Source organism: Cryptomeria japonica, chromosome 7 (assembly GCF_030272615.1).
Source record: "Cryptomeria japonica chromosome 7, Sugi_1.0, whole genome shotgun sequence".
Taxonomy (NCBI): Eukaryota; Viridiplantae; Streptophyta; class Pinopsida; order Cupressales; family Cupressaceae; genus Cryptomeria; species Cryptomeria japonica.
Window position 1 is genome coordinate 158,417,952 of NC_081411.1, and position 26,222 is coordinate 158,444,173.

The window sequence follows — 26,222 nt, forward strand, 5'->3', positions numbered from 1 at the left end:
TGACAAGCTACATCAAAAGATTAATCATTGGACTCATCGTTGGTTATCTTTTGTTGCTCATTTAATCCTTCTAAATTCGGTCATTCAAACTCTTCCTATTTATAGGTGTTTTGTTTAGGCCACTCACATGTATTTTCTTTAGGAATTTGATTCCCTCTCTCATCAATTTCTTTGGAGTGGTAATTTATCAACTGCTAAATGGAGCTTTGTTAAGTGGGAAACTGTGTGTAGACCTAAAAATGAGGGTGTCCTTGGCTTACAACTTGCTATTTTAAATGGACAAGTTCTTGCTACTAAGTTATATGTACTTGCTAGAATCAACTTTGGGCCCATATTCTCACCAATAAGTATCTTCCTGATGTTTATATTTTTTATGTTCCCCACTTTTCTTTGATGGCAAGAGGTTCTATGATTTGGCATACTTTTAAACTTGGGGTTTAGTTGGTGAAGCTTGACGTCTTTTGGATTTGCCATACGAGATCTCAAGCTCTTTTTTGGCTAGATTCTTGGGATGGTCATCCTTCTATCCTTTCTACTCATCCTCACCTTAAGTCCCTTTGTGATTCCTTTACTACTATTGGCTGGTACATTGTTGACCATTATAAGGTTGCCCATAATTATGGGTTGGTTGTTTGTTTTCGCTTCCCTCTAAATAGCCTCCAGGAGGATCAGAGGAAGACAAACAAGAGTTGGCTTAGACTTTGGAGTCTTGAGAGTGCACTACCTTGGCTAGGAGTGATGTTTTGGCTTGGGCAAGCTATGATTTGTCTGGGAAGTTTTCAGTTTCTACAGGTTATGTTGAGTTACTGCGATAGACTTTTGGAGACATTCAAGTTCCTTGGTGGAAACAAGTTTGGTACAAGTTCTCATGTGCCAACTAAAAAAATTTCATGTGGTTGGTGGTCCACAATCAATGTCTCACTTGGGATAATTTATGTAAGCGTGGTTTTTCAGGTCTCCTTGATGTGTGTGTTGTGTCATAATAGCAAAGAAATTATCTCTCATATTTTTTTCTGATGATCCTTCACTAGACATATTTGAAATTATTGGTGGGATGTGTGGAATCAAGCTTGCTAGCATATTTCTTCTTTGGCTGAGTTTTCTATTTGATGGGGTAAGGCCCCTTTCAAAACTTCTTCTCTTAAAGTTGCTTGGACTCTTGGCCCTCCTTTTATTATCTGGCATATTTGGTTGGAGAGGAATTGTCAGATCTTTCAAGATGTGTTGTTGGGGGCCCACAACTTGTGGTGGAAAATTCACCATTCTTTGGGAGAAACTATTTCAACAAAATGTGACTTGACAGAGGTCATGGATCCTGGTAATGTTATTTTCTACATTTGTCTCCATCTTTGTCATCCTCAGGGCCAACTCATGATAAATTTATACCGACAACCTTTTAAAAAATAAATAGGGTGGGGAGGTGGAGTCCTCCTCTGCAAGGTATTCTAAAAATCAATACAGACGGGTCTTCTCGGGGAAACCCAAGTCCTGCTGGTATTGGTGGAGTTGGTAGAGATAGTTTGGGGATTGTTCAATTTATAAAGGTTATCATACAAACAATTTGAAGGAGGTTGTTTCTATTTTGTATGTTGTGGAGCATGCTTCTGCTCTTGGATGGAGTGCAAGCTCCTTTGTGAATTAAATTTGCAAGTCATAGTTTATTTGTTGACTCAACAACATTTAGAGGATGTTAGTTGGTAGTTAGTTTTGGTTGTTAATCAAATTCTTAATTTGTGTGCTTTTTTTTATTTTGTTACTTTCACTCATATCCCTAGAGAGTGGAATGGAGTAGCGGATTGTCTAGCCAAATGGGCTTCGGATCAAATGCAAAACTGGAATATTGTAGATAAGGGTTGAAATTACCTTTAGGTTTGTCTCAATAGCTAGATTACTTACTGGATCTTGATAGGATTGTTTGATGCCCCTTCTTTGTATTTCTTCTTGTTTGAATAAATTTTAGCCCCTCTTTTATTGAATAATTAGGAAATAATAACAACAACAACAACAACAACAACAACAACAATAATAATAATAATAAGACCCATTCATGGGTTCTCTAAGGTTCATCCTCCAAGTAAGGTTGTTAGGAGAGGTGAAGAGGTGTGGGCTATGCTGGAGCAGGGATGGATTAAGATAAATTTTGATGGGGCGTTAAGAGGAATCCCTAGTATTTCAAGTGCTAGGTGTGTTGCTCATGATACAGAAGGGAAGATCCTTTTCAAAGGTGCGCAAAGGTTACAAGATGTCACAAATAATGAGGTTGAAGCACAAGACACTCTATTAGCAGTGGAATTGTCCAACAACATGAACATTCCAAGAGTGCATCTTGAAGGTGACTCTCAAGTGGTGGTGGATGCAATTACGAAAGGTGTATCTCTGAGTTGGCGAATAAATAAATTTATTTCAATAATCTGCTCAAAATTGAGTATTTTTCAGGATTTTTGCATCTCTCATATGAGGAGGGGGTAAAATGGTGGCATATATTTTATCCAATGTGGCATGTGAATTGGATAGATGTGTGAAAAAATGGTTTGGGGGGGGGGGGGTGATGACAAATTTTTCCAATGGTAGCCTTTATCGGCCTGTACATTTTTTGTACTTGTCAGTTAATGAAATGTGTGTGATGTGGATGCCTTATTATCTTCACGAGAACTTAGGTTGGCTCATTTAAAGTTGGCAATTAATGCTGATAATTTTTGCAGTGGCTGCAATGCCTAAAAGAAATGCATTTGTGGAGAGAGTGGGGAAGTGCATGTTAGTCCTTGCGTATTCAAGAATCTTTTTGGTTTGTGAGCAGGGCTTTTCATCGGCAAGTTTTGAGTTGATAAACTAGTTGATTGTAATGGATGCTAATTTTACACTGAATACATCAAAACTTCTTACTGCCTTTTGGGGTCTGACTTCAAAGTGGAGGTTGAAGAACATGTTTATGTTGAAGGACACTTTGTTCATTAGGGGCATGAAGCTCATCCTAGGGGAATATTTGGGTGTAATTCATCACCACTATCAGACCTGCGTGAACTTATATTCCCTCATCATGGCATGGGGTCTTTGATGGGATGGGGTTTGGGATAGACTAGCCTAGTATATGCTCTTGGTTCCTTCCCTTGGATCACCTGGTGTTCTCTTCACACCCTAGGGTCTCTAGGACTTCCCTTTCTTGAGGAATCCCCTGACCTTTCCCAATCCACCCACCAATGAGTTGCAATGTTGCTCCTAAGGTCTCACCTAGTCATGAAACTCAAAACCCCTTACTATGGCTAATAAGGGCTAGGCTTGTTCAACACCTTCCAAGGTCTTAGAAAGGATAGGACAGAACTTTTTCATGGTCTTTCCACCCATTCATGTGCCCCCAAGAGGTTTCAAGACTCCAACCCCTTACCGATTTCACTATTTTGTGTTTTTGCCTACAAAATAGGGCTACAAGGATTTTGACCAATTAGGCCTCCTAACTGGTCCTTTAGGGCTCCCTCTCACAAACGATGCACAAAATACCCAAACTCCCAAAATGGACTACCATTCATTTGGAAAGGGCTCAAGGATTTCTTTGGTTTTGGGCCTCCAAGTGGCCGTACAGTGTCTTGGGTGAATTTTGGGGTTTTTAAGGGTTTTGTGAGGGTTTTATGGTCTGCCTAGGTCACAGTGTATGTTTTGTGTTTTAGCCACCTTGTCTGGATTGGTGGAGGCTCCTCCTTAACACCATTGGTGCTTCACACACTCCTCTACACCTCCTCCAAAGGTGCACTCTCCTCTTACCAACCTTTCTCTTCAAGACCTCTGCAACTTGACCCTTCTTAGCTTGGCACTATCCAGTCTCACCTAGGAGTGGGTCTTTGTATGGCCACCTTGCATTTTCAAGGGCCCTTCTTGCATTGAAATATGGTACAAGGTCTCTACTCTCATTCCCCATGGTTTCATGGTGATTCCACAATTGGTAATGGAGTTATGAACCCATTTATTCAAACCAGTCCAAAATTGGATAGTGAGAAGACAACTTACAAAATATTTACAAGCACACCACACTTACAAACCAAAACCTAATCTAATTGCTCAAAATGATAGTATTTACACCATAGAAGACAATCCACATATTTTTTCACATAAATCAATCCATTAACCTGGTCGGTTTCTTCATTCAAACTGACTGGTAACAAACTTGTAGTCTCAGTTAGGTCACTTAGCTTGGGCTGTAGAATGTCTAACATCCAACCCGTTAACTTAGGGTTTGGAAATACTTATACTACCCTCTCCTCAGTCTATGTTCCCATACTATGTTCTTCCATGCTAACTAAATATTTTGTCCTCATGGTGGAAAAGTTGCTTGACAACTTTTAAAAGTTGTCATGACAACTTTTAAAAGTTTTCATGCAACTTTTGCAACTTTTGAGTAACTTTCCCAATGTTGCTTTTCCTGACTCCTAGACCCATTTTGGGAAAACCTAAGGACACCACCATGCTAGGAAAGACCCCTAAACACCTCAAAGGCACACATACCCTCAAATTTCAAGAAAATCTCAATCTTGACTTATGACCCTAAGATCTCAACTAGGACCCTAACTAGGACCCATGAGAACATGGCTCTTTATTTTATATACAATGGCTTCAAAAGAAGCATAAAACCAACAAAAAAAAAATGGAGGAAGAGCTTGGAAGGGTGCTCCTACACCATACTCCCCCTCTCCACACAACTAAGAAATAGAAGAAGAGATGCGAGTCGGGTCTATGCCAAGTGTCTTGAACTTGCTCTCCTCCACCCAAGTTGCTTCAGATACAGGTTGGCCTTCCCATTTCACCAAGTTCTCCATGTAGACCTGGTTTCTAGTGGACTTCTTCACCTTGGATTCCAAGATTTCCTCTGCTATAGGCTTCTTCAGTTGTTGTAAGACAATAACATCTAGGTCCTGTAGTACCTTGGCTTGGCTCTTAGTCTGCCCTTCTATCTCACCCTTGTACATGATCAGGTCAACAACATTGAAGACTAGTGATATAGCCAAATCTTAAGGTAGGTCAACCTTGTAGGTGTTCTCCCCATATTTTTCTAGAATTCTACAAGGTCCTTCCCTCTTCATTTGCAGTTTGGTAGTCTTACCACTTTGCATCCTAGCTTTGCTCAAATGGACCATCACATAGTCACCTACCTTGAACTGAACCTCTCTCCTTTTCTCATTCATTTTTTCTTTTAGTTTTTGAGTAGACTCAAGGATGGATTTCTTAACTTTCTCTTGAACTTCCTTGATGGTTTGAGTGAAGTCCTCTACTTTCCCACTCTTCATCTCCAAGGTACCAAGGTCTCTCAACTCACATACTCCTCTTGGATGTCTACCATAGACAACCTCAAAAGGACTTCTACTAGTGGTCCTATTCACACTATCATTATATGCATACTCTACTTGTGGAATGACTAGATCCCATGTCTGCCCATACTCCTTAGTTAAACACCTCAACAATTTGCCTAACACCCTATTGATGACCTCAGTTTGACCATCTATTTGTGGATGGTAAGCTGAGCTAAATGACAAGTTAGTTCCTAGTCTCCTCCATAATGTTTGCCAAAAATGGCCCATGAACTTGTTGTCCTTGTCTAAAACAATGCTTAAAGGGAGTCCATGAATCCTAACAATCTCCTTAAAGAAAAGATGTGCAACATAGCTAGCATCATGTGTAGTTTTACATTGATTGAAATGGCTCATCTTGGAAAATCTATCTACTACCACATAGATGTTGTCCATACCTATCTTTTTTTTGGGAAGTCCTACTACAAAGTCCATGCTTACACATTCCCAAGGTCTATTAGGGACCAATGATGGTTGATAGAGACCAGCATTGCTTGATCCTCCCTTTGCTCTTTGGCATACACCACATTGCTCCACATATCTCTTCACATCTCTTGGCAACTTTGGCCAATAGTAGTACCTTTGTACTAGATCCAAGGTTTTGTTGACTCCAAAGTGTCCACTTAAGCTACCATTATGTTTCTCTTGGATGAGGTTTTCCCTCATGGATCCTCTTGGTACACACAACTGATTACCCTTGAACAAGAGACCATTTTGGAGAGTGTAATCTGCATACTCACCATGGAAATGGTTCTCAAACTCCTTGCAAACCTTGTAAACTGATGAGAAGTCTTCATCTCCTTCATAGAGGTCCTTGAAACCTTCTATTCCTATGCTCTACAATTGTAGTTCTTGAACTATCAACAACTTCTTGCTTAATGCATCTGCCACCTTGTTGAGTTGCCCCTTCTTATGCTTGATGGTGAAGGTGAAGGATTGGAGGTATTCCATCCATTTCAAATGCCTATTGCTAAGCTTCTCTTGAGTGTTAATGTAACTTAGTGCCTGGTTGTCTGTGAACACCACAAATTCCTTTGGAAGTAGGTAATGCCTCCATTTTTTTAGAGACTCCACTAATGCATACAACTCTAGGTCATAGACTGAGTACTTCTTCTTTGCTTCATTAAGCTTCTAACTAAAAAATGCTACAGGTCTTCCCTCTTCACTCAATACACCACCTACTACAATTCCACTTGCATCACACTCCAATGTGAATAGCTTATCAAAGGTAGGTAGGAGAAGGGTAGGTTTTGTGGCTACTTCTTGCTTCAATAGTCGAAATGCTTTATCAGCCTGCTCAGTCCATTTAAACTTAGTTTTAAGGCCTCCTTTTATGGTGTCAAGGACTAGTGCACATATATCACTGAAGTTCCTCACAAACTTCCTATAGAATTGAGCTAATCCATGGAAACTCCTAACCTCAGTCCTTGTTTTAGGTGTAGGCCAATTCAAGATTGCCTCCACTTTGCTTGGATCCATCTTCAAGGTTCCCTTAGACACCACAAATCCTAAGTAGACCAGCTCTTGCTTCAAGAAGTCACACTTCTCTAGGTTGATGGATAACTTCTCCTCATGCAACCTCTCTAAGACTAACCTCAAATGATCAAGGTGCTCCTCTTTGGTTTTGCTATAGATGAGAATGCCATCTAGGTACACCACCACAAACCTGCCTGTGAAATCCTTTAACACCTCATTCATCAACCTCATGAAGGTGCTTGGAGAATTTGTCAGTCCAAATGGCATCACAAGCGATTCATACAACCCTTCTATGGTCTTGAAAGCAGTCTTCCACTCATCACCCTCCTTGATTCTAATCTAGCGATAACCACTTTTGAGGTCTATCTTGGTGAAATACATGGCACCTCCTAAACAGTCCATCAAATCCTCTATTCTTGGAATAGGAAACCTATACCTTATGGCGATCCTATTGATTGCCCTTGAATCAGTGCAAAGTCTCCACTTACCTCCTTTTTTGGATGCTAGCACTACTAGGATTGCACATGGGCTGATGCTCTTCTTAATCAGTCCTTGTTCCAATAACTCCTGCACTTGCCTTGCTACCTCCTTGTTTTGATCAGGTGTGAGCTTGTATGCAGCTTTGTTAGGTAGGGATTCTCTGGGAACAAATTCTATTTGATGACTTATAGACCTTCTTGGTGGGAGTGTTGCAGGTGCTCCATCACTCACTATGTCCTTATACTCTTGCACCATTTGCTTCACCTCCTTGGGTATCTCTGCCTGCAACTTGTCTTCTTCCTCCTTTGGCTTCACAAAGATGGCACACTTTGCTATCTCCTCCTCATGTATAAAGTTTAAGAACTCTTTACCAGTAGACAATAAGACACTAGGTGTCTTTGAAGTTCCCTCTTCATTCTCTATCAAAGACTGAATCTTGAAGGTCTTGATGTCCTTCTTGAATGATATGGAGTTCTCCTCTCCATCATAGATCACCTTCCTATCAAATTGCTAGGGTCTTCCTAGCAATAGGTGACAAGAATCCATAGGCAACACATCACAAAGGATCTTATCCTTATATCCTCCAATAGAAAACTCTACCCAAGTCTATTCATTGACAAGCACACTTTGTCCTTTGTTCAATCAAGTCACCTTGAAAGGGCTAGTGTGTGGTATTCTTGTGAGTTTCAACTTCCTAACTTCCTCTTCTGATATGATGTTGTTAGTTGAACCTGAATCAACTATCACCTTGTACACTTTACCAAGAACTTTGCATCTCACCCTAAACAATGCTCTCCTATGTTTGGGTTCCTCCTTAACCGGCTGTCTGATCAAAATCCTATTGAACATCAGATTCTCACCAATTTCTAATTCAATCTGGTCCACATTTGGTGTCTTGTTTCTTTAAGAGTCTTCATGTGCATAAGCAACCCTCTTTCCACTATTTGATGAGGTAGGCTTGCCAAGGCATCTATATGTCAGGTGTCCCAATTGTCCACAATTGTAACACTTCATAGTTGCAAAGTAGGAGTTACCTCTACCGGTACCTCTACCCCTACTTGGACCACCTTGTGCACCTCTTCCTCTAGAATTTCCCCCTCTAAGATTGGTTTCACTGCCATGTTCAGTCAACTTGGCTTCTCCTTGGTTCCTCTACTCATTTGACTTGCTTTGGTAACCACCTCGGTGGTTCATTTGGTCTCTACCTCTGCCTCTACCCCTGTTATTGGAGTCTCCTTTCCTTTTGTTCCTCTCTTCTACCTTGGCAGTAAGCTGATGACATTTTTGAATAGTAGTAGGAGTCCATAGGCTTATCTCCTTTTGAATGTTCCACTTTATGTCGCTTAGATACCTATCCACCTTAATAGATTCATCTTCTTGGACTTTGGATCTAAGACAAAGTTTTTGAAATTCTTCAGTGTAGGAGGTCACATCAAGGTCTTTTTGCTTCAAACCCTATCTCTTCTTATGAAGTTGGACTTCATAATCCTCTGGTAATTAGTTCTCCTTGATCTTGCTCACCATGGCCTTCCAATTGGCAATAGGTAGCTTCCCCATGCTAACTCTCTCTTCTTGCAGGTACTTCCACCATGTCAAAGTTTCTCCCCTTAATCTTGATTTGGCAACTTTAAACTTTTGAGCCTCTGTCACTCCCTCACACTCAAAGTGGTTTTCCATGCCCTCAATCCATTCCATAACAATGTCAATGTCCATCCTTCCACTGAAATGTGGTAATCCTTCAAAAGCTTTGGTGTTCAAAGCCTTGATAGCCTTTACAAATGGTTCTTCATTAAACAAGGGATCTGGTTCAGGTATAATGTCATCTATGTCAATGGTTTTCTTGCCTTTATCCTTGGTGTCTTCACCCCAAGGTCCATGTGTCCTCTGATCGACCACTTCCTACAGTTTATCCCTTATCTCACTCATAGCTTCTTCAAGGAGCCTATTCTTCTCCTTCCGCTCTTCTACCTCTCTAGCCAGCTCTACATTAGTGACCATTCTACTCTCCCCTACTGATTCACTAGCATATAGAAACATACACAATCCAACAAATCTTTAACTTGCTCTGATACCAATCTGATGGGATGGGGTTTGGGATAGACTAGCCTAGTGTATGCTCTTGGATCTTTCCCTTGGATCACCTAGTGTTCTCTTCACAACCTAGGGTCTCTAGGACTTCCCTTGCTTGAGGAATCCCCTGACCTTTCCCAATCCACCCACCAATGAGTTGCAATTTTGCTCCTAAGGTCTCACCTAGTCATGAGACTCAAAACCCCATACTATGGCTAATAAGGGCTAGGCTTGTTCCACATCTTCCAAGGTCTTGGCAAGGATAGGATAGGTCTTTTTCATGGTCTTTCCACCTATTCATGTGCTCCAAGAGGATTCAAGACTCCAACCCCTTACCGATTTCACTATTTGGTGTTTTTGCCTACAAAATAGGGCTACAAGGATTTTGACTAATTAGGCCCCCTAACCGGTCCTTTAGGGCTCCCTCTCACAAACGATGCACAAACTACCCAAACTCCCAAAGTGGACTAACATTAATTTGGAAAGGGCTCAAGGATTTCTCTAGTTTTGGGCCTCCAATTGGTCGTACAGTGCCTTGGGCAAATTTTGGGGTTTTTAAGGGTTTTGTGAGGGTTTTATGGTCTGCTTGGGTCACAGTGTATGTTTTTTGTTTTAGCCACCTTGTCTAGATTGGTGCAGGCTCCTTCTTCACACCAGTAGTTCTTCACACACTCCTCTACACCTCCTCCAAAGGGCGCACTCTCCTTTGACCAACCTTGCTCTTCAAGACCTCTACAACTTGACCCTTCCTAGTCGGGCACTATCTAGTCTCGCCTAGGAGTGGGTCTTTGTATGGACACCTTGCATTTACAAGGGCCCTTCTTGCATTTAAATATGTTACATGGTCTCTACTCTCATTCCCCATGGTTTCATGGTGATTCCACAATGGGGAATGGAGTTATGAATCCATTTATTCAAACCAATCCAAAACTGGACAGTGAGAAGACAACTTACAAAATATTTACAAGCACACCACACTTATAAAACCAAAACCTAATATAATTTCTCAAAATGATATTATTTACACCATAGAAGATAATCCACATAGTTTTGCACATAAATCAATCAATTAACTTGGTCAGTTGCTTCATTCAAACTGACTGGTAACAAATTTGCAGTCTCAGTCAGGTCACTTAACTTGGGTCGTACAATGTCTGACATCCAACCCATTAACTTAGGGTTTGGAAATACTTATACTACCCTCTCCTTGATCTATGTTCCCATACTAGGGTTTTCCATGCTAACCTAAAGAGTTTTTCCTCATGGTGGAAAAGTTGCTTGACAACTTTTAAAAGTTGTCATGCAACTTTTGCAACTTTTGAGCAACTTTCCCAATGTTGTTTTTCCTGACTCCAAGACCCATTTTGGGAAAACCTAAGGACACCACCATGCTAGGAAAGACCCCTAAACACCTCAAAGGCACACCTACCCTCAAATTTCAATAAAATCTCAATCTTGACTTATGACCCTAAGATCTCAACTAGGACCCTAACTAGGACCCATGAGCACATGGCTCTTTATTTTATATACAATGGTTTCAAAAGAAGCATAACACGAACAAAACAAAGAAGGAGAAACAGCTTGGAAGGGTGCTCCTGCACCAGTCTTGAGTTAGACTCTTCCTGTGAATAGGTTTGAAAGGTCATGAAAGTAATTATATTAGAGGAGTATCTAGTAAACATGGAGTCACTACTAGAATGGGTTATTTTGGGTGAAGTCTTTGATGTCTCTAAAAGATTGGAGGACCATCATGTTTTGAGTGGTAGGTATATCTCCTTTCTCAGGCAAAGGGAGGAGGTGAAGGCTAGGTATAAAGAGGCAATGAGGAGAGGGTGGGAGGCATTGAAAATGTTCTCATATATTATGGAGCTGGAAGAGGTAATTTGGAGGGCTTGAGAAAAAGCAAGGGACGAGGAAGAGATAGGGTGAAGGCTAAGGCCGAGGTCCAGGTGCATGAAGGTGGCATTGGCAGGAAAAAGACAAACCCTAGCAGTCGTTCCAAGTAGTGTCTGAATTGTCTATGTTATTTAGTCACTGTTTGGGAGTTCATTCTCATTTCTCTATTTTCAAACTTTCCAATTTTGGTATTCATACTCTATTGATTTACTATAATGAAGTGCTATTGTAATCATCTTGGGTTGGTACAAGTTCAGTGGTTTTGGGTTGGCAGTTTTGTCTTTATGAATATTTTGGGTGGTTGGTGGGTGGTTTCAGGACAAATAACTATTTATTTTTTGAAGATGTAAACTTCCTTTCCTTTAATAAAATCCAATATTATTGATCAATAATAATAATAATAATAATAATAATAATATAACAATGTATTTTATAGATGTTTTTGGTATTTTAATACAAGTTGAGTAAGATTTCCTAAAGCCCATTAATTTGATCAAAAATAGTTTTATGATTATGAGTATTTTAGAAATAGAATAAAGGTTTTAATTATTGAATGTCATATTTGATTAATAAAATCTATTAATTATAAACTGAAATTTATGTTTATAAATTGATATTTATGTTTATAAAATTTGAAATTAAAATTTAATATAATACATAATGAATCATTATATATTATCATCCAAGGAACAACATGAACAAATAAATCATATCTAATTAGTTGCATAAGGAATGAACTTCAAGGAAACAATCCCCATAGTCACTAGATCCTTATACTAGCTCCTACAAGAATTGCTGGATTTAGCATATGCACATCAATGATGCATTCAACACTCAAGATCCATATCAAACATGTATACTCATTAGAAGGGAAAGAACTAACCATATTCCAAGAAGACATGAAGCATATACAATACATTTTCATTGATGAGATGAGCTTCATAAGACCAAAACTACTTGTATGAATAGACACAAGGTTACATGAAGCTTACCCTAACATACAAAATGTGCAAATAATAAAAGATCATTGGTAATTATTGATGGCACATACAATAAAATAAATTACATTGATTCTATTACTTGATTGTGGGTACCCCTAGGAAAAAATATTTTACTATCCCATGGGAAGGTAGCCCACACCCCTGACCATCCAATTGCAATTAGTAATGTAGCAAACACTAGAAGTAACTAATTACTGAAGTTGAAGATAAACATGGGTCCAAGCCACTAGACATTCCAACATATGTTGTAACAAGGATTGATAACTACACCGGGCCACCATGAAACCCAAATGATCCAAAAGTTGTACCAATAACACCCATATCACTGGGTAATCAAAGGCAAGAACTGCTTACGATGGCATGGGCTAATATGGTCAACAAATCCTAGGGTTTAACACTCCAAAAGACAACGATTGATATTGAAACAATTAAAGACAAGCTTTAACATTCATAACCATATCTTGAATGAAACCATTGGATGGTCTTCGCATTGATTCAACATTCCCCCTTGAAAGATAATCTAAACTTCAAAACAGTCCATATACAATCATAAGGAAGAAAGAAGAAGCAACAGGGTGAACTCACAATACTGGTTCCCACTTTTTGACCAACTTTGACACTTAGATGAACATTTTGCAAAAACCTTCACTTTCCGACACCTATAACTTTTAAATCATTAAGAATTTGAAGATGATGTAAACTAGTGATTTGTAACATCCTTTTTGTAGATTCAAAATATTTTTTTTTCAATTTTTTTTGAATAAAATTTTATTGATTTTTCCATCTCCCTCAAAAGTAGTTTTTTACAGGAAACAACATTTTTTAAGAGTGATGTGCATCCCGAAACGTATAAATTTTTTTCTATAAATGATAAAAACTTATCTCTTTTAAATTTTGGTTTGTAACATCAATACCCAGGGCATGTAGTTGGTTTGATAGTGATATGTTGAATATTTTTTATTTTATTAAGTTTTGAAGTCCGACTAATTATAATTTAGATATAGGTGTACGTTTGAACACATAACTTGCTCTATATATATCAAAATTAAGTTTTATTTTTTTTGTTAGAAAGAAGACATCAATACCTAGGGCATAGATATTTTTCAGATTTTTTTTGAATTAGTTTATTATTTTTCCCAATGCATTGAACAAAGAAGTTCATGTTCGGTGAAAAACCTACATTCATAAAAAATAAAATAAAAATATATTAATAAACTTAAATATATTAAAAATTATACTATTTGGAAAGCTTATAATAAGGACTAAATCCTCAAGAAAACAAAACTTCTAAATGAATTCGTTTGACCCCTCAAAAGCTAATGCAAACTTGGTTTTTTATCAGCATTTGATAGATGCAAAGGAGACTCCATTACAAGTATGATTTAGAAGTAGAGAGGTTCTATCCAAGAAATTTTGATCTAAGAGCCTTTGATCTAACTCTCTTCAATTAATTACTTCAAATGGGACCTCTTAAAGCTTAAATAATTATATTTTCCAAAAAATATATGATTTCAGCAAAAATCAGGATGTACCAAAAAGTGGGAACCAGCTTTGTGAGTTCACCCAACACTACAACAACTATCTCTCTAAGCTAAAAAAGATACAAACTAAAACTATTGGATACTATTTATATTCTTACATATTGTTTTAATGATATTCATTCAAATTCTGATCTTGCAAGCACAACCTATCCACAAAAGCACCAAAAGAACATCATTCTAACAAAGAATAATGGTCTCCTATGATGCCATACACAACAAGGGGCTCCAGATATTTTGATAACAATCAAATTATAATGAAAACAACCACATATTTTATTTTATATAAGTGGAACATTCAAACATATATTACTATTGGCATAACCATTGCACCTCTCCTGACATAAAATCTAGATTGAAAAAAGAGTTGATTCAAATAAAAAATTTGGTTCTATTTTCTAAAATAAAAGCACTCGATTCATTAGGAATAAAGTTCCATACTTTATCAAAAAAAATCATTTAAGGGAAAAATTAGCATTCATTGATCTCAAAATAAGTATTTTGACTCCCATCGAGTCAAATATACAATTTTACATCCAATTGAGTAGAAATATAGAAGCGATTCAAAATAGATTCACCCAAATAGAAATATAAACCCTTATATCAAAATGAGGAAACCCCCAAAAATATCTCAAGCATATGTATTTCACAAGATATGGAAACAAATAATAAGCATGAGAGGCTCTTATGCGAAGGATTTATTAGAATTTAGAGTATCATCTCCTTTAATAAAAAAAAATGAAAAGAATTTTCGGATTCGCAAGGACTAATGAAATTTTGTAACGATCCTCCAAAGTTAATGGTGAAAGACTAGAAGAAGTGGTTGAAATGGTGTGCTGGCTATAGAATAATACCATGGAAAAAGAAAAAGGTTATTAGTGGCTGATTAGGGTGGAATGACTTTGCATCCTTTTTGGGAGAGGGAATTTGTGTATTTTTGAAGGCGATTAAAAAACTGCATCAAGCATCATAGATATGAGCTTTTAGTTTATAGCTATCTAGATCATGTGAAAGAAGATAATCATAGACTCGTGATTCAAAATATTCCAAAACCAGATTATCAATCTATTACCAATTTTCAATGCATGAAGAATCCTAGGTACTCCTAGAAGAAGAGGAACACTAATTTTGATTCTTCAAAAAAAAAGAAATTTGATTCTTAAAAAAAGAACAATTCCAATTACTCAACAACTAAGAAGAATTCGTATTACAATTTCCATTTTGGGTTGTTTATAGATAAAAGAAAAAAAGAAAAAAAAATGCATTAAACATTGATGACCTTTTTCCTCCGAATATAATCATAAAACACATCAAACAAATATGGGGATTTTGAGAAATTCAAATAGAGTAATATTTTGATGTTGATGCTTATGTAATGAAAATTATTAGGAAGAGAGAGGATAAAAGGAGGATTAAACTCACAAAACTTCAAAAAATCAAAGAGGAAGGAAGGAAATGAAAACAAGAAAGACAAAAGATGAAAGAACATAGATTACAAAAATTAGAGTTGGCAAATACTCCATAAGAAGTTAAGAACCTAAAAAGGGCATTCAAGATAGAAGATGAGCAAAAATGCTTAGAAATAGTGCAATAACTAAAGAAAAGGTTCCAAGACAACAAAAAAGCCATAAAAGCTAGACAACTTGAAAGACAGGTTGCTCGACAAACTGAAAAACGTAGACAAGAGAATTCAAAACAAGAAAAGAAGGAACTACAAAAAAAATTGGCAAGATTTTAAACTTCCAAAGAAAATAATAGAATTTCTAATTTGAGACTTTAGGAATATTTATCATCGTAAAAGAAATTATGAAAAAATAAATACAGAAAGAGAAACTGTGAATAGAAATCAAAAAAATTATTTTGAAATGAGATTCTAAGACAAAATTCTCAAGGTGATAAGAAGGGATGGGATGAGTTGAAATAAAAATTGGATTCTAGGTTTGAGAATAAAAAAAAAGGTAGAAATTACATCAGAAACCAAGAACAAATCCAAAAGAAAAAATAAACAAGAAATCAAAGATCCAAGGTGTCGAAAAATGGTTAGAAAACAAGGAGGGAAAAGAAGAAAATCCCCCAAAGAGGAATTAAACTAAAGAAAAAAATTGGTAAATTATCATATCAAGAAATGGCGAAAAATATTTACATCTAAAAAACCAAATACAAGCTTGAAAAATTGCCACTAGCTCCTTAACTTTCCAAGGATAGAAATGCATCCCATTTTCTAGATAAAAAGAAACTAGGAAATCAAGTTGTTGTATCCCAACTAACTAAGCCATATTTAGAAAACGGGGTAGTGGCAATAATGGAAAAGATGCCTATGATGTTGAACATACACTACCTAAATTGTGTTACAATTTTGAGTCAGAATTATGGTCGTGGGATGATGCCTTGTGGGATTCGAATTCAAGACCTTCTTACTCTCTATGTCTATGTGTTGTAAAGAATACCAAACACTCCCTGAGTTCAACATATGAAATTATAAATGGAGATAATTAGAAGTGAATGTGTAGACTTTATGTATAAGCAGATTATTTGATTATAAAACAATTATACATGATTGCTTAAAAGTCATGAAATATGTGACTTGTTAAAAGTGAACATTGTTACCATATTTTTACCTTCAGGCTCAATCAAGTAGAGCCACTAAGTTTTTTAAGAAAATGGTACATTTTAATAGCCTTCTATGCTACATTTAGCCATACAAATGAAATAATTTTACAAGATTACATGGATATAAATCATTGCATTCATGCAAGTGAACAAAACATAAAAGATTATGCAATTTTTCTAAAAAAAAAATGTAATTCTTATTGACTGAAATTAAATACATATGTCTCACATAACAAGCCGTGAGACTGACTTTTCTCATTTCATACAAATAAGAACTAAAATACACATGCATGAGAAAATGTGGAAAGGAAAAAAATAAGCATGTAGAGAAGGTAACCAGTCATTGCCTGAATGACTCATACTATTGGTTTGATCTACCCCTCATTGGCTTGCCTTTCTTTACTAGCCCCTTGGTATTTAGATGTCCTTCCTGCATTGAGTGGAAACATGAGTTAGAAAAAAAGTTCTAAGCAATGATAGACTACATCATGTACATGCACATTTACCCATGTGTGCACATGTTAATGCCTATGTATATCAGATGTAGTGCCTACTTTGAGTACCCAAAATATCAAACAAAGAATCATCATGCATACCTCAAAAAAGAATATCATTTTCTAACATGTTTGTGCCATGTGTAGATACAGGTATAATCATGATTATTTTAGCATGTGGGGTAAAATGTGGCTCCCACAAGGGTTGAGCCCAGTATGCTGCCCTTTCGGGTCAAAGAGGGATCTCAAAAGGATAGTTATTCAGAGACAATATGAAAATCAATGCATATAATACATGCAGAAGGGTGCAGGAACCAAGACTCAAACTAGATCAGATCAATAATAACAAAACAATGACCATAGATAAGCATATGATTCTAATTTATCATTTAGCTCATATATAGACCTGTAGAAGTCATCAGAACTGTCAAAAAGTATAAAAGACAAAGATCATCGGAGATCATCATGTTTTGATAGCCATTCTAAAATGTATAGATCAAGGTTGCAAGAACACATATTTATTAAGAAAGCTCAGTCATGAATGGTAGAGGGAAAATCCAGAGACAAAGGCACATTATTATAGTAGTCCTAAGTCATTTTAAGAACAACAATATTGTAGCAAATATAGTGACAATCCATAGTGAAAATATAGTCACAACATGCATTAACAATCCTTGACAAGATTTATCAAAGAAGAAGTTAATATATTTCTAATGCAAGAGCCACCAGATCCAAATGTCTCGATTATATTGAAGATGTTGATCCATAGTCATAAAGTGTACATCAGGAGAACACAATAGTCATAATCTCAGATAGTCATAAGAAGGATCATTAGAAGAAATATTCCAAAACCATTAAGTAGGGTTGCAAATAATAGGGAGGCAACTGAGTTTACAATCAAATAGGTTTCTTTTTAATGGTTTGCTTCTATCCCTTTCCGGGTTCCAATTCTACTCCTCTAGACTTCTAAGTGCTTCCCTACCAGTATTTTCTTACCACACTAGATACAAGCTCATAAAGAGTCTTGTTCTCCATGCTCCTAGATTCTGTCACTATGAGTTGCAGAGGTGTAGGACTATCCTTTCTTACTCGCAGTCTGTAAAGTCATCATCCTATCTGATTTTGCAGTCATACTTCTACTCTAGTCCTACCCTACACATACTCCTTTACGGTCACTGAAACCTATTTGGACTTCTTCGAAGCTTGCCTAGGCTCAGTATGCAAAAATGGCAATTGCCATTTCTTGGTTTCCTCGTACTACTCTACTCTTACTATACATTTTCAGCTCTTCCTGAAGAACTCCAATGGCCATGTGGATCCCATGGCGGAGGTTCAAGACAGAGCCATTTTTACATTGTGAATTCAAAACAAAGAAATGAACAACAAAATGGAAACTTTAATTACAGAACTATAATGAAAAACTTAACAAAAACAAGATAGTACAACACTCAGCGATAGAAAACCAGAAAATACACTTGTATGTATTTCTCGTGTTTTCTTTTGTAATATCCAACCAATCCAACACCTTACAATTAGATTTTTATAGCTCATCCATCCGTCATGAAACACAGATGATTACAAAATGGAGAAAATGGTTTCATAACGGGTCATCAGTGTAGCCTTAGAAACTAGCTTCCAAAGCCCATTGGTGACTTGCAAAGTTCATAGTTTTCCATCGAGTGATCGGGGTAGCCAAAACACACCTTTGCCAATGGTCGATACCCATGTCCACCATTGGAACTTTTCCATCATGCGTTTCCATTGGGAAGACAACCAAAACACCCATCTCGATAGTCTGATCTTTCTCAATCTCTCTTTTTGCGCTCCACCACATGGCACCCCCTGATTAGCTCCGGGGTCCCTGTCCTACCACCTTAGCACGACCTCACTAACCGCCCAGAATGAAACTCTTCTTTGTCGCTAGGTTGTGATGGATATTCTAATGAGCAGTTTTCCATCACGACCTAGCGACCATCGTTGGATCAACCTTGATCTGCTTGCCCATTATGTCCCTTGAGCTGCTCTCTTGTAAGGCCCCACCTTGGTTAGCAAGTCATAGAGGATAACCATTTTTTGCTTCTTCCCATCGTGGTATAGCACTGATGACTTATCGGGTCATTGGGGTAAGTGTGAACCACTCCAAACTCTAGCGAACTCATCAGAGTAAGACTTGCTGATCGGGGGTAGGTCTTGCCAATAAGAGAAATTTTAAAAACTTCAGCTAAACAACCATACAAATGGACTAGAGCCAGTCCTTATGTATTTACATGACCACTGGAAGGTCTCACAAGCCAAAATTAGTTAAGGGCATTTCAACCCTTAGGTTCTCTTGCACCATACTCCCCCCAAAACAAAGAAGTCAAGTATCTGCATGCAACAACAAGGAAAGATCAATTCCCGACTTAGCAAAGTCTGATTCAGGGACTCAGGTTGCTTCAAATCTCAATCACACTTGTGTGACTACTAATTTCTTGGTGCTTTGTTGGGCTATAGGCCTCAATTGTTCTTGCACAACTTTGAAGGGTAGCTCCTAACGGGAAGACTTACTAAACACCTTGTTCATAGTGGCCAAAAACCTTCTACTCATTGGTGCAGGAGGTCAGACCGCGGCCCATATTCTTACGGCCCTTAGTAGAGACACAAAGTTTTCCATGAGGAGTTTTCATGGGAATTGATGCTTGGCTGCCTCGAGAAGTGAGTGTCGTGGAGGGGAGACAGTGGGGTCAAGCATCTAAGTGTTCGCTCTGGGTAAGCATAGATGGGAAACCAATTGGGATTCAATGACTATTGTCCTTGTCAGCCTTAAGAATGTTGTATATGAGAATGAGTGTCTTTGATATAATATGCATTTGATCACTGTGTTTTCTTTGTTTGATACATACTTTCCAAGAGTCGACTAAAAACACATCACTATTCCCAAACACTTTGCAAAAACATTTGTCAAGACACAAACAATTGTCCAAGTCATTACCCACACAAAGTCCAAAATTACGTCAAAACTCTGTTCGTCCCATTTTTCATAAGCCTAAGAGAGAAGCTAAGAGTCTGTCATCTCCATCAACATTCAAGTTTGTCCTTTGAAGAACCAACTATCGTCCAAATCAAGGTGGTTGTATCCCTTCATACAACTTGCCATTCAAATCGATCCTTCATGTTCATACCAAAGACAACCTAGTCATCAAGTTTCTTCTAAACCATCACTACCATACCTTCATCAATCATCCTCAAATTTCTTAAATCCTTTCATCACAAATTTCTTAATTCCTTTCATCACATTTTTCCTAAGTCTTTTCATCACAAATATCGCGTATGGTCGCAACTCAATCCCAAAAGAAAAAGATGGCTGAACAACAATATGGCATGTTGGACATTGATGTCCTATATGAAGATCCCACGCAAGATCATACACAAAGTGGGCAACCTAGCGATCAAGATCAAAGTCAAAATCTTGACATGGTTAACCAAGATGAACTTTGTCTGGAAGTGCAAACTTTCCTAGCGGATTCTTATAACCAAGAGATGATGGAAAAGTTTATTAAACACAATCCTACTACACTTTTGAAAACTCTTCTTGAACATGGAGCTCAACTTCTGCCTGAATTTCATAGATCTGCTCTCACCCAACAACCACAAGTAGACCTCGCTCCCACACAAAGTGCTACACCTACTATTCAAACTCAATCAATTGCAGCCCCATCAATCATCCAGGCTCAATCAATGCCACCCGTGGTACCTCCCACCATGGTCTCCATCCCACCTTCTTCCTCCTTACCATCCATACCAATATCAAATCCGATCAAATCCATTCTCCAACAAAATTCTATACCACCTCCTTCTATTCAACCATAAATTTCTATTCCACAAACTTCCCTTCCTCCCAACAATGTCGCAAATTTTATCCGGGCCGTATTCAATCCTATCACAACAGTTGGCGAACTGCAACCAACTGTCCCTCAAACTCCAGTGAAATCAGTCATCACATCCCACATTCCCACCTCCTCATCATATCAATATATTGGTGGTGGTGCACCTTCTTTGGTTCATCCAATTCTTGGGGCAAATACACTTCATCATTATCAAAGCCCACAACAAGACCTCATCAAGGAAATTCAAGACATGAAGAATATCATCAAGGACATGAAGCAAAGGACTAATAAAAGGAAAACTTACTCTTTCGAAGAGTTTTACCCTTGTCCTTAGGACCCATCTATATCAGTTGCACCATATCCCCTGAGATTTGAGATTCCTAAATTCACCAAGTATGAAGGCAAAGGAGACCCCAGCGACAATGTCTGAGAATTCCACATCTTGTGCCAAGAAGTCTCCTATAGTGACCTTTATCTTCACAGACTCTTTCCCAAGAGTCTCATGGGAGACGCCTTGGCATGGTTCTCATCTTTACCATGAGGTTCCATTGTCTCTTTTCCAGACTTGGCAGAAAAATTTGTGGCCCACTATGCATACAAGATGGGTAATGATGTTTCTATGATGGACTTATGTAATATAAAACAAAGGCCCAGAGAAACCTTTGCCAATTTCCTACAAAGATGGCGACATCTTATCAAGAAATTCGAGTGGGAAATGCCATAACAACATCAAATTGAACTATTCCAAAAGAACTTGGTGCCTGAACTTTCAAGACCTTTAATATCTCAATGTATCAAATCCTTCCAAAAATTGACAGATAAGGGCCTTGCCCTCGAATGTGTCTTGTTGGAGGAAGGAACCTTGAAACATTACCAGAAATCAACACAAAGTTCTTCCTCTTATTATAACGACAAGCCAAAATTCTGGTTCAAAAATAAAAATGTGGTCAATGATGGTATAACTGATGCAAAGTGGGTCCAAACCGTGGCCTCTCCCCCAAAATCCACCACCAATAATCATCAATTCAATAAGCAAGACAATCCAAATCAATCCAAAAAACCTCACAACAATATCTCAATCCAAGGACGACCACCCTGATCGAATAATAGGACTCCAAGAGATTTCACTCCTCTAGTTGAGCCTATTGAAGTGGTGTTTCAAAAACTTGTCCAAGCAGGTGTAGTGGTTTTTCCAATCACTCGCCCATTTGACCCCAATCAACCTAAACCAAGATGGTATAATGAAAATGAGTATTGTGAATACCATTGTATCAAGGGACATGATACACAAAAGTGTATGAAACTGAAGATCTACATACAAGATCTCATTGATAGAGGTGAGATTGAGATAGCAAATACAAAACCTAGTAATAACAATGACAAACTCAAAATGTACTAGGAACCCTTCTCGAAGCATGATAAAGGAAAAGACTCATCATCTAATGCAATGGGTTATGACTACGCTAATCATGTAACCGGTTTTGATTTTTTGGTAGGTCGCATTGAACCTGCAGACAATAATGTCAATGTCATAACCATCCAAGGAGTTAATCCTCCTTCTTCCTAAAGCAGACCAAATCCTGCTCGGATAGTCATTCAAGGTGCCACACCTTCCACCTCCCATTTCCAGAATGACTGCAATGCAACTACACACCGAGGAAGGGTCACCATCCAAGGAGTTCCTCCCCCACCAAACCCCCCACCCATGTCTTCCACCCGCTGATCTAACCTTCTTGATCAACTTGGGAAGACACCCACACAGATCTCTATTTTGGAACTTCTCAAGACCTCCCCGGTCCATAAAGAAATTTTGAAACGAGCCCTTCTCCAATCACGCATTCCAGATAACATCAATGCCACCCAATTCCAAGCCCTCATTGGAAACTTTGCTGCCCAGCAACACATTGTATTTAACTCCAAAGATGCTCCCGTAGATGAAGACCATAACAAACCTTTGCACATCGAAGCTCTCATCCACAAGCACAAGGTCAAACGTATCCTGATAGACGATGGATCCGGGCTTAATCTATGCACATACAAATTAATTAAACAATTGGGACTTTCTGAGGATCTAATAGACACATCAGGAAGGATCACAATAAAGGCATATGATGATGCAGAAACAATTTCAAAGGGCATGGTCACCTTACCTCTTAAAGTAGGCCCCATTATAATTGAAACCCCTTGCCAAGTACTGGATCTTGACCTCCCATACAACATTCTCCTCGGGAGGCCATGGATTCATTCCTTGCAGGCTGTACCCTCCACCTATCACCAATGCATCAAATTCCCCTATAACAGGAGAGAGATCACTATCAAAGGTGATCCCCAACCTTTTCAATATTGCAAACTATTAGAGGGGAAGCATCCGTATCATTGCCCACTAAATAGACCCTCGTCAACACCTCCATCTGACACATCAAATGTTGCCTCCACATCATCCCAACTAGATAATCAAATCAAGATCTTGGACAATGGCTATGGAGAATACAAATTGGAGGACGTCTTATTAATAGGCAACCTCCCTCTCTCTCCTAAGTCATTTGGAAAACCAAAAGAGATAAAAAAGGACCCAAAACCAATCATGCAATACCAAAACACCACCTTCCAGTAATGGGGCCAACTTGATAATGAGAACCTTGAAACAAATATCTCTTCATGGCTATACCGGGAAGAAGATGAAGATCCAACAAGAATATCCAAAGAAATGTACCCAAAAGCATCTGCCATAGTTGAAAAAATGGGTTACAAAGGACATAGCCTGAGACCAGAGGAGAAAGGAAGAAAAACACCCATAAATCCTATCTCCTATAGATACAATAGAGGCTTGGGGTACACCCTGATGCCTAAGATTACTATCGCTGGTGCCCCTTCTGGTCCTTCTTCAAATATCGAAAGCACTGACGAAGAGGAATTCCACAAAATGCCTTATGAATATGAGAAAGATATCTTCTTGGATGCTTACATCAATACCATCACCCCCATAACCCCTCCCACTTCACATGAGCTACATCTTGTCCATCCTGAGCTCATTGACTAGGGCCAACGAGACAAACCCACTTTAGATATCTGCACCGACGATAATGCTCTCATTACTCTCCTAATAGTGCAAAATATGGAAGATTGTAGCAGAATCAAGGGTATTCAACTACACGAAAAGGGATACTTTGGTAGTCAAGTCAATGCCTTTAGCCACAAAAAAGATAATAAAAGAAAAAGATATGATTCCATAGGTGAAAACCTCCCCGAGGTGCCTTTGGATGAACAAGAAATAAAAACAAAGGGCGTATCTGAAAGTGAAAACCTGGAAAAGGCACTTGACGATGAGGGATTTGACCTCCCTACCATTGGTTACCTTCCATAGGACAAATCAAATTTGTTGATAGAAGAAACAGACAGCATCAACATGGGCACCGAAGTCATTCTGAAAAATGTGCTCCTTGCCAAATCCCTCATAGAAATCGAGAAACAAGACTTCATCAACTTCCTTACAGAGGTAAAAATCAATTTTGCATGGTCCTATTCTGATATGCCAGGGTTGGACCCTTCCTTGGTGGTTCACAATCTCACCGTCTGCCCAGATGCAAAACCTGTAAAACAAAAATTGCGCAAAATGCACCCACATATTGCACTCCTAGTCAAGGCGGAACTCCAAAAGTTGTTAGACGCAAAATTTATCAAACCAATAGATTATGTTGAATGGGTCTCCAACATTGTACCTATCAGCAAACCTGCTGGGGGCATCTGCATCTACACAAATTTCCAGGATCTAAATATAGCTTGTCCTAAAGATGATTTCCCACTCCCCAATATAGACATGATTGTGGACCTTACAATAGGACATGAAATGTTATTGCTAATGGATGGGTTTTCTGGGTACAACCAAATCAGGATAGCAGATGAGGATCAGCATAAAACTGCATTCACAACACCATGGGGTACCTTCTGTTATCGGGCCATGCCTTTTGGCCTTAAAAATGCTGGAGCTACGTATCAATGGGTAATGACAACAATTTTTCATGACCTCTTGCACAAAATTATGGAGGACTACGTGGATGATCTGCTAGGAAAATCCAAGACAAGACAAGAACACATCCCCATTCTAAAACAGATCTTTGAAAGATTGGAAAAATACAAGCTGTGCCTAAATCCCAAAAAGTGTGTGTTTGGCATCACATCGGGAAAACTACTAGGATTCATTATTTCCCGCAGAGGCATCGAGGTTGATCCCGCAAAGGTAAAAGCTATTATGGAAATGCCTCTGCCTAAAACTCTCAGACAACTGCGCAGTCTCTAGGGAAAACTCTAGTCTGTCAGGCGTTTCCGAAATTAAAAGAATATCTAGCATCACCTCCCGTATTGATGCCTCCTGCTCCTAGAAAACCCCTTATTTTGTATATATGTGCTATTGTAGTGGCATTGGGGGCATTATTGGTGTAAACAGATGATCAAGGGAAGGAACATGCCATTTACTACATCATTCGGACGTTGGTAGGATATGAACTCAATTACACCCCCATTGAAAGAGCATGTTTGGCATTAGTGTTCAGCACACAGAAACTACGACACTATATGCTAAATAATAGGATAAAATTAATTTCTAAAATTGATCCACTTAAATATCTAGATTGTCCAAAGCTGCTCTCACTGACAGAACCGCCAAATGGGTCATGCTCTTAAGCAAGTTTGACATTGAATATGTGGACAGAAAGGCAATCAAGGGACAAGTCATTGCAGATCAGTTGGCTGAAGCTCCACTTCCAGGCGACCATCCTCTTCTCATAGAATTACCAGATGAGTTCATTATGACTGTTACCACATCCTCCACATGGAAATTGTATTTTGATGGCTCCTACACTCAAAATCGATCAGGGGCAGGAATATTATTGGTCACACCTCAAGGAGATGGCATCCCCAAATCATACAAGATAGCCTTTGCATGTACCAATAACATAGCAAAATATGAGGCCCGCATCACAGGTTTACGCTTGGCTATCCACTGGAAAATAAAGGAATTACAATTCTATGGCGATTCCCAACTCATCATAAAACAAGTCAATGATGAATACCAGATAAAAGATGATAAACTCCTTCCCTATCGTACCATGGTTGAAGATCTTAAGCAACATTTCACGGCAATCAAGTTTGACCAAATCCCATGAACAAACAACAGGGCTGCAGATGCAATGGCCACCATTGGCTCCCTCCTTCAAATGCCAACACACAGTCAGAAGTGCGAGTTCTTGGTTGAGCAATTGTTTATACTGGAATATGACCTGCCAGAGTTTGAAATGGTGTGTGTTCTCATTGGTCCCGAGTACCCTGTGTACCAAGAAACCTTCACTTTCCTCAAAGACAACACCATTCTCCCACACCTCACCAAAACCCAACAGCAAACCTTCATCTGCTGATGTGCCCGTTACACCATCCTTGCAGACACCTTGTTCAAAAGGCATTT